The following is a 9722-nucleotide window of genomic DNA, read 5'->3' on the forward strand; positions in this document are numbered from 1 at the left end:
ACCCATCATTGCAGCCCTTCTTGTTCCCCATCTCCGTTTGAAGAAAGTCTCTCTATTTTCAGTTTCATGTTTTTAAAAAAGATACACAGCCAGGTAATGGTTGGTGCAATATTTTATCTTCATGCTTTCTTTTGGAGCATTCAGAGAGAAGCTAAACAAGGGAACAATGTGCTCTGACACTCCCTGCAGATTCCAAGACACATTCAAAAGGTGAGCTTTGATAAACTCAAGCCGCTCCTCGGGTTTGTTCAGCCTACTGGAAAAGCGAAGGAACACAATCAAAGCCCTGCCGTGGTGCTGCATTCCCTCCGGAGGCCTCTCCAGGGGCCTCTTTCCCACTGAAAAATGCAGACCGCCATGCAGCATGCCTAAGCAGCCAGGCATTTTAAAATGGATTTCTCCACATCTAGGGAGTAAAGGTAATCGCTCAGAATATCCTTGGGTCTTTAAGGGTTATTAGAAAGGAGTACACCTGAAAAACAGTGAAGACACAACTTCTAATGTCATGAACTATATCTGGTTTTGAATTCTCACCCAGTTAATTTTTGCTTTTCAGCAAAATATTGCACAAATTTCTACCTCTTCCAGCCTCTGTCCTTCATCAAGCATGGTGAAACTTGTATTATTAGGATATTCTTATTAATGTAGTCTGTGGGAGTCAGAAACCTCAAGCAGTTAATTCACATACTTGATAACCAGAAGCTGAAAAACAGCTTTAGCCATTCTAAGGAAAATAACTCATTGCCACAGTATGAAATAAAGGAAAACTGCTTAAGCACTGTTTGCCCAAAACAAAAGCATAATACTTTGAAAGGGAAGAGGCTGTAGTAAGTATGGAAAACTTACTACAGTTACTAGAGATGTTAATCAAATCTCACTCACTAGTTTCGGAGTGGAAGCCAGACTCCCAGTGTCACTAAAACCTTACAGAGAAATAAAACTAATTACACTTCAGCATTTCTAGACCTTGAGGTTTTTAATCACATATACTGTCTTGCTTAACAGTTCATTCACTTTATGCAGGCAAGTTACAAGTTTTTGTTTGTAGAAGTGTCTGGAAGTGCATCTAGAATGCATTGCCTGTCCACTGTTTTATTTACAGTTTTTTCCAAATGAAAATCAGTAGCTAATAAATCAAAGCATAATTACACAAACACAAAAATACAATCATTAACATTTTACTGGATACAAATGATAAGCATAAGGAAATGTCCATGTACACTCACTGACATGAATTTGTGTTAGTTCGCTATTAATATATGATACTCTGGATTGGTGGTAATGTAACTGAAAGACAGATGTGTATTAAAAAAATTAGAGAGCCACTCATGTTTGACATGTATACTCACATGTGATCATATCAACATTATTTTTTTCTGACAAGGTATTATCATCAAGGTAGCTGAACCTCCTCAACAAAGCTTGCTTTGATACTATTATCTAAAGTGTTGGATGATACAGAAACAATCTGTGCAAGTGTAGCAATTTTGATTCAGAAAATTTTTAAAAAAGTAGTATTTACAAAGGTAACCTTTAAGTTCAGTGATTAGATTAAGACTCCAGTCTTCATATTCCAAACACCTGATCATTTAATTTCTTATTTTTTGGCTTTTTTCTCTCCTCTCCCCATTCCTTCTCCCCACCGCAAATATTAGCCCATGTTTAAAGTAAACTATCACAATTAAAACTCTTCAAAAAAAAAACCCCAAACAGTAAGTTATTCACCTTGTGCCAAAAAAAAAAAAGCAGCACTAGAATATTACTCAAAAGATTCCATAAATCCTTCATAATTAAGGAAAGTTCCAGGAGCAAAAATAACTTGTACAACTTTTAGAACTTGGGGGGAGAAATAGGGAAAGAGGAGACATTTATCCCTTGACTTTTTGGGGGGTTTTGTCTGAAATTCATTTACAAAAAGCTCCTGGTACTTTTCCCAATGTTTCCACACCTCCTTCCTCTGGCACATATGGTTTAATATACAAACAATTTAAATAAAATGTCAAATTCAGATTCCCACCATAAATAATTCAACTCTTATGAAAACTGGTGAGTTTTAGCCATTTCAAAACTAGCCCTGCCTGGCTAGCCATTTGGTTAGGACTCAGAAGTTAAATAAGAGGATTCTTACAAAAATTTGGTATTCTATTTTAGCCTTGTAACAATTTCATACAAATTAAATCTAGAAGAAACCCTTTTCACTGATGTTTTGTTTCTTTTGCATACATCCTACTACCCATAGGTTATAACCATATAGGTTGTGCAAGAAACAGAACCATTCAAGCTTTTCTATGCTTTCTAGTGGTTCTGTGAGCCTGTAGACTCTAATGAATTTAAATGGAAAATAAAATCTCTTCAAGTCCTTATTCTAAACAGTAGGTAAACCCTCTAGCCTTTTTTTCCTTGGTGGAGTGTTATTATCCATCCTGATTATAAGACACTGCATTTCTTCTCAGCTTTAAATCAGAGGTTGTCAAAACTGTCTCTTTTTGCTTCCATCTTGTTTTTCAAATTCCAACTCATTTGGTGAAAGAGCTCATCGTTTTACCTCCTTGCTGAAGTTGGTCTTTTCACACTGGTCAGCTTTGGAAAGTCAAAATACTGAGTGCTTCTCTAGGTCAGACTGGTACTAATTTGAGTATGGAGTGGAACCAAGCTGGTTTGATGCAGAGTTTGGACTGATTTATTTTCATGCTGGGTCAGAGATCTAGCCATCTCAGATGGTTCAGGAAACTGGGTGGGGAGTGGTAGCCATTTCCATGCCAGAGTCTCTTAACAGCAAAAATACAGAAGAGAAACTGAGAGAATGAAAAGAAGACTTGTGGTTGAGTGAAGGGAATTTCCATGTCCCTGAGGGGTCGTATTGTTCACTGAATTTGTGACAGCTGACAGAGAAGTGGAACTTGCTGAAGAATTGTTTGAAGGTGTTGGACTTGTTCCATTGGGATCGCAGTAGATCTAGAATGCAGGGGGGAAAAAAGTAACAAAAGGGGGGTTTGTCCTTTTTTTTTTTTTAAAATCAGAAGACAAATTAGTAGTAATGAACAATGTGTAGCATCACTTAGTCACAGTACTCAGATACGATACACACAATTGCTCATGCCTCACATTGTGCAGTTGAAGACAAAGACATTTTGAATTGCACACATGGGATTTGTTAAAGAAATAAATCTAACATTTTTCTAGATGTTTTTCTGTTGTTACATAACTATCACTTTATGAAATCCCTGCACTAAAACAAAAGATAGAATAGAGAAGTAGGTTTCAAACAACCTCACACAAAAAAAAAGCAAACGTAAATCTGTGCAAAGACTAATCTTAGGACAAAAGACTTTTGGACAACTGCATGAATTCATTGTCTTTGCAGGCTAAGCCACAAACAAAAATATTAACAAACACCAGTGAAGAATCTATTGATACTGTTTCTGGGGCTGGTTTGGAGATTCCTTTCAAGCAGCAGTGGGGCTTATGTGAGTGGACTTAATATTTCAGCTGCTCTCGTCTCCTATCTTGCCGTGGTAGTACCGAACTGCAGTACTTCACACAAAGGAACTATACTGATTAAATCATAACCTCTCGGCATGCTAGAGCATACAAATAGGAAATGCAGTGGAAAGACCATATAATATTAGCAAATTTAAAAAATGCTGACAGAAAGCAAAATCAAAAAATACAGGATTTTTCCCCCCCCATAACTCTGCATTATAGGGATAGAACATAAAAATTTGCACCCTATGTAACGTCAGTATCAAGCTATTTCCTACACATGCACAGGAAAACTTTCAAAGCTAAGCTAACATGTTCTTTTCTTCCAGTGGAAAGAAGCATGTGATACATGAGGATGAAAAACAGGGGCAAGAATCACTTAACTGCTCCCCCAAAATAAGCACAGTTTAGCAAGCTTGGCTTCAGCTCTATGGGAGCAAACTTGTATTATACCAGACCCTTCTGGCAAGCCCTGACAGAGTTAGCTGAAGTAAAAACAAATGCCTTTTTTTAAACAAGAACAGTTAGTTTAATAAATAATACTCTCCATAAAAGCTGTCCTTATTGTCTTATATTTCTAGTGCTGCTGAGAAAATTAATTTTCTTTAGCAGAAAAAGTAATTATAGTCCCTCAGTGCTCAAGCCATTAAATGAATGTTAAATTTATTAGAAAATTGCATGAGCATTTTCTTTAAGTATTTTCTACTAAAAAAAAGCACATTAAAAAAAATCAGGATGGTGTAAAGCTTCTGGTAGTTAGGGGTTTTGGCAACCAGCAACATGCTGGAAGCAAATTAGGACTGCAGGAGAAAAATTGCAGTGTGGAAGTTTCTGTTGAAACCAGTCCGAGAGTGATCAATAATGAATTGCAGAGTTAGTAACCTATAAGCTGGATACAAGGCAAGTCCCAACTCACCCTGGAATTTTTTCAGTCTTCATACAAAGTCTCTGCCGCTATTTCACACTTGGTTACATACTTTAAAAGTTTTCTTAGTTTTAAACAGAAAGCCTAGTTTCTGGATTTTTTTTTTTTTTTGTGGAAGAGGAAGGGCTTAGAGCCAAGTTCCACAACGTCACGGTAGACGGGACCCCAGACAGATCTTCTTAACGGTAACCCAAAGGGTCTGATCCTGCTCTCATCACTGCCAAGGGCAAGACTCCACTGAGCGCAATGGAGAAGGGATAATGCCCTTCCTTACAAACAAAGAGGAGAAAAAAAAAAAAGAATATTTAAAACAATCTCCCGCGATCCCTTTGCTGTTTATTTTTTAATATTGCCGCTGGCCGTTTTCAAAAGGTGGTCTCTAGGAACAGCAAACACATCGATCTGGGATCCCCCTTGGCTTGACTGCTTACAGAAAGGCAATCACTACTGCATTCACCATCTTTGCACCCAGGAGAAGAAGACTCGGCCAGCACAGCAGCAAGAGACCGACGTCTTTGCTTCAAAAGCCCCCGGACCTCCCACTGCCGCCACGACCCGAGCCCTAGGGCCGGAGACAAAGCCCCATACGCTGCGAGGGGTGGAATGGATTCAGAGCAGGGTCTCGCCGCCTTCCAGCTGCAACACTCCTGCCCTCCCGGAGCTAACTCGGTTTAGCGGGACCCTTCCCCTTCTTTTAGCGGGGGGAGCGAACGCTCCTCCGCCGCTCACACCGCGGTTCCGCGGCTTTCCCTCGAGGACCTCAGGGGAAGAAAGGCGCCGAACTCCCACTTCTTTCCTTTTTTTTTTTTTTTAAATTGGACCGGGGTAACCCACGCCACCGCCATCCCGGGGGCGCTGGGCTCGCCTCCGCCGCCCGCCCGAGCCCATCCCGGCCCCCGCCGCCAGAAGGGCTGCGGGCCGAGCCCACCCACCCGCGGCCGCGGGGTCCCTCCCCTCCCCTCCCCAGCCGGGGCTGCCCGGGCTCGTTTCCCTCTCGCCCCGCCGCCGCCCCGGGGCGGAGGAGCCGCCCGTCCCCCGCGGTCGCGCCGCGGCGGGCTGAGAGGCGGCGGCGGCGGCACCCCTCCGGGCCACGCGCCCAACGGCTCCTCAGAGAAACCCCGCTCCTGAGGCGAGGCGACCGCCTGGGGTTGCGGGGCGGCGTCGCGGGTGGGGAGGCCGGGGAAGGGCCCCGGCGTGGCCGCTCTCCCCGTCCCTCACACTCGGGCCGGCGGTAAGGGAAGCGCCGAGCCGCTCCGAGGCCCACCTGCCTGGGTAGGAGGAGGGCCAGGAGCAAGAGCCCCAGGCCGAGCCGCGCCGCCAGCGCCGTCCCCATGCCCGTCGTCGCCTGCTGCCGCTTGCTGTCCCGCCGCGGGCCGCCCTGCTCCTGCTGCCGCTCCTACCGCTGTGGCTGCGGGCGAGAGAGATGCGCGGCTGAGCCGCCGCCCGCCCTTTTTATGGCAGCGCGGGCTGCCGTGACGCCCCGCCGCCGCCTTCCCCCTCCTCCTCCCCACACCTCTCGCTCCCGCCCTCCGTGCCCACAAGTTGCTGCCTCCGCCTCGGCCCCTCTGCCCGGAGGGCTCCGCTTCCCCTCCCCGAGCCGCGCCCTGCTGCCTGCCGGCGGGCTCCCGCTGGCCTCTCTTGGCCGGAGCCGGGGGCTTTGCGTCCCCCGGTTGAGGTCTCGCAGGCGGTGGTGGGGTCGTCGTCTGGTGCCGGCGTCGCGTTCTGGTACTGAGGGGCCTGAGTGGGAGTCACTCCGGAGAAACGCTTATGCTCGTAACAACATCAGGCTTTTTCACTTAAACGTTCAAATCGAGGGTGAGAGAAGGAAAGGTAAAGAAAGCTGTACGTATTTCCGGAAAAATGATGGGAACAGTGGGTAAAAGGCTGAGGGGTTAAGATCCCGTCTTGTTCAGAGCCGCCTTGCCGCTAGTGCTCAGACTTCAGGCCGCAGGCTGCAATTTCAAGCGCTCTTTGGATCTGAATATTTTATTACCACTATTTCTTAAAGAGTAGGAAGCCTGTGTAACAAGTGGAACAGAAGGTTCTTCCAGCTGTAGCCTGTGAGTATGTAGGGTTCTAGCTTCTGGCAGGGTAGATGCTGGGGTTATATTGTATCTCCTCTCTTAATAGGCTGGAGACCGATTGTGCCAATGCCTCACCAAATCAGTCAGGTATCTCAGTGTACGGGCAAATTAACAAAAATAGTCTGTGACCGCTTTATAAACTACAAAAAGAGACACTGATGTGCTGATTTTATTGTGACAAAGCAGTTACTTCCATTTAAGAGGAGGATGTCCTGTTAGCTCAGTCTAATCAATGGATTTTAAAATGGTGTATGTTCATGTTTATGTCAGAACAAAGTGTGAGGATATATCAAAGTTCAGCACTACATAACTCATTCGCTGTTTCCAGGGGCAGGACTACATTTCAGGAGGTTTTGAGGGCATTGCTAGAACTCGGTCCTGAAGCACAGGAGACATGGAGACATGCTGCAGAACTGGATGCTGGGACTTGTGTTAGGCAAAATATGTAATTCTAAACCCAGTCCCACACTAATTGCTTCAGAATGCCTGACAAAGCTGTAGTTATTTTGTTTTTCCAGGAATAAAGGCATTTTGCCAGCTGTACCACCCAAGGTATCAATCCTTATTCTATACCAACATGAAAGATCTTCTGAGAGGTACACTAAGCCTGAAGCACTCATGAAGTAACATTTCCTTGGTTTTTATACATCCCTGATCGTAGTCAGAGTTCGGTTCCCAAGTATTAGAGGCATAGTCTATCTGTAGAGTAACTATGGGAATAGTCATCAAATTGAGGGTCTTATGTCCCTGAATATTCACTGTTTGTCTGCTGAAAGCTGGTTACCAGAAGATGGGCTTTCATGATTAGAGAGATACAGGAAGAGAAAAAAGGAAACTATAATTGACTTAAAAGAGGGGTGAGAAAGCTGGAAACTTTCCTATTACTACTTTTCCTTGCAAAGAGTTTGCTTTAGTTATCACAGTTAAATGAAATCACAAACGGGAGGGAAGGTGATCTTTACACTCAGTAGACATGCCTAATGCTACAGAAAAGTGAAATTCCCTGTGGGAGAAGTCACATGAATCACAGCAATAAAGTGAGGGCTCACACTATTCTGACACCAGATCCCCTGGAGGAGATGCAAAAGGAAGGGAATCCAGTTAGGCCTCTACAACAGCCAAAGCGAAGAATATTCTAGTGTAAAGCTGACAGAGATGGTTTCCATTATCATCTCTCCTGCCTTGTTTGGGAGAAAAGGAAGTGATACAGCTGTTGCATGATCCTGTGGGATCATAACTGGCTGTTGCAGGTTAAAGCAGCAGCTGAGACACGTTAATGTCAAAGCTGGGACAGATGAGGATGAGGGAATAACTATCAGATGGCTTTTCCCATTCTCTCTACCCAGTGCATCTTACTTGAGGTCTAGAACTGCATCTGTAAAAAATGAGGATGGTGCACAGTTCTTGTAAGGTGACATGAACCAACACAGCATTATAAAACTGCTAATTATTATTATATAGTGTATTGCACTTTCGGTGTTTTAACAATTTTCAGTGAAAATGAGGATATCTTTCTTTTTGCTAAAAACATTATAAAGTCTGTTCCTTTATTTAAAAATAAAAATGCAGAGGTTTTAAAACATTTGGCAGAAATTATGAATTACTGAAATAATAAAACTACGTTAAGTTTATGAGGCCAAAAAAACACGCCTTTCTGAAATATTCATGAAATACTAATGCAAATAGGGAAATGTGCTTGCAGCAAGGCAAAAGGGCTAAAAATATTTTAAGCCCAAGATTTTCTTTGAAACTTTTGTCATTGGAAATTATAATTATAATGCCTACACTACATTAGATTTCTGCGACCAACTCTCCCCATTCAGGAAAGCTGCAATATTCTTGATTCCTCTTGAACACATAAATCACCTGCACTCCTAATACCAAAATCTTTACTTTTTTCAGCTGTAGTCTATAATGAAGTCTGCAAAAGATGTATCTGAGCAAGAGACCAGGACCCAATATATGGATTTTTCTACGAGGCAAGAAATCCTGTAATCGAGTTGAGAACTGTACAAAGTGAAGCACTGCTATCTGGTGGCCAAAAGGCACTTCTGATTTTTTTCTGTCAGAAAAAACAATATACTCTCCAAATCAAACATCCTTTGGTAGCAATGTGCTCTAAGAGCTTTCATGATGCTGAGATATAGTGTCAAATATTATTGCTAAATCCCCATTGTTCTGCTTCCTTTGTTTTTTTCTGGGTCAGAATAGTACCCAGCACCTCTCCCAGTTAAATACATAATATTTGATGAGAAAGCTTAACAAAGAGAAGGGAAAAAATTACTTTGATCTTTTGCGTTAAATGTAAGTTCATCTATATATTCCACTGGTGACTTTTGACTTGATTGAACTTTCCAATAGGCGTAACTTTCAATCTAGTCACCAGAAGCAAAACTTGTGCTGCTTTGTATAATGCATTAGCAAACAAGATCTGCTAAAATGACGGGCAGAAAAAAAAAAAAAAATTAGTCATCTATAAAAGGAAGCAGAGGAGTAGTCTCCAAGCCATGTAAGTAGTGTATTTAAATTTGGTCAAGCTTTAGCAAAATAAGTGTAGCCAGAACATTGAGTGGAATTCATGAGAACTAATTTTGACTTAACCATTAATTTACTCTTGCCTTTTAGCTGCCATCTCGATCCATCTAAACTTAAATATTTTAGGAGCATAAATTGCCAGTGAGAGTCACTGGATCCTGTGCTCCCAACCAGCTCTTCACTCTCCTTGGCTGTGCATAGACTAGAACTCACTACACCCTGTGGTGCATCCCAGGGTCTTCATCCATTTCAAGCTCATGCTAGAGTGCACTGCAGCTCTTGGTACTCACCTGGGTCATATTATGAGTTATTTTAGTTAATACCCATGTGTGAATGTTATGCATTTATATATTAGAACCTGATCTTTTTTCAAGAGACAACTTTGAAGAGAGAAATCCAGCTTTGCAGTGTGTATCAATTAGCCCATATATGCTGATCTATGCTGACATCATCTGGTGATAAGTTTCTTTGATGTCCATTTTTGGCATAAGGATTTTGCCTTGAGAAACTCACAGGTCAATATTTCCTAATATATAGGAACACTATCTTTTTGATAAGCTAGGCTGGCCCTTCTCTTGCTACTTGTTTAGTGGAAAGGACCTATCTTGCAGCAGCATCAGAGCTTCAACCGTGTAATCAAAATTTGCCAGCTTTTTTGAAGCACCTTTCCTTACAGTTGCACATTCACTGTCATT

At 42.7% G+C, this 9722-nt stretch overlaps 1 long non-coding RNA gene across 1 annotated transcript; it reads right to left on the reverse strand.

Moving 5' to 3' along the window:
* Window positions 1-957: 957 nt before the first annotated feature.
* LOC142039780 (uncharacterized) lies at window positions 958-5789 on the reverse strand. The gene is made up of 2 exons (XR_012653056.1): window positions 5677-5789; window positions 958-2955 (listed from the first exon to the last, which is right to left on the reverse strand). It is a non-coding gene; the product is annotated as an uncharacterized LOC142039780 (long non-coding RNA).
* Window positions 5790-9722: the final 3933 nt, after the last annotated feature.

Source organism: Buteo buteo, chromosome 15 (genome assembly GCF_964188355.1).
Source record: "Buteo buteo chromosome 15, bButBut1.hap1.1, whole genome shotgun sequence".
Taxonomy (NCBI): Eukaryota; Metazoa; Chordata; class Aves; order Accipitriformes; family Accipitridae; genus Buteo; species Buteo buteo.